Here is an 809-nt window from a genome sequence, read left to right as displayed (position 1 = left end):
CCCGCTAGGCCCGGGCGCGGGCTGCATGGAGCGAGGGGCCGCGAGGGCCGCCGCCGCCTCCGGCACTCAGGAGCCTGGGGATAGAGAGCACAGGGCTGGGGCGCGGCCGGGTCGGGCCGCTCTTGTTGGGGTCTGTTTTTGGAGTCAGGATCTCACTCTGTTGCCCAGGCTGGAGTGCAGTGGCACCAGCATGGCTCACCACAGCCTTGACCTCCAGGACTCCACTGACCCTCCTGCCTCAGCCCCCTGAGTAGCGGGGACCACAAGCCCGCATCACCATGCCCAGCTAATTTTTTTATTTTCTGTAGAGACGGAGTCTTGCTATGTTGCCCAGGCTGGTAGAACTCCTGGGCTCAAGTGATTCTCCAGGCTCAGCCTCCCAAAGTGCTGGGATGACAGGTGTGAGCCACTACCCCCAGTCCTCCTCTTGTAATATAAAGCAATTCATACTTAGTTTTCCTTCCCAAGCAAACCAGGTGGAGTCCATTGGTACTTGCAAGCTTCCCCAACCTCACCAGCCCAAAGGAGCCTCTTAAAATACCGGTCAGATCGTGTTCCTCCCCTGCGCTAAATTCTCTAACACCTCCCAAGTACTAAGAGGAAAACCAAACTCCTCAATAGCCTGCAAAGGCCCTAGGCAGTTGGTCCCTGCCTGCCTCTTCCCTTTGCTCACTCTGTTCCATCTGGCGGCCCTCCCTTCTTGGAGCATGTCAAGCTCATTCCTTCACCAACGACTACTAAGCACCTACTGTGTGCCAGGAATTGACTTGGGTACTGGAGACACAGCAGCGAGCAAGACTGCAGAAACC

Source organism: Carlito syrichta, unplaced genomic scaffold (assembly GCF_000164805.1).
Source record: "Carlito syrichta isolate Samal-C Ts95f unplaced genomic scaffold, Tarsius_syrichta-2.0.1 Scaffold154359, whole genome shotgun sequence".
Taxonomy (NCBI): Eukaryota; Metazoa; Chordata; class Mammalia; order Primates; family Tarsiidae; genus Carlito; species Carlito syrichta.
The sequence above is the reverse complement of the archived record's forward strand: the minus strand, read 5'-3'. Positions refer to the sequence as shown.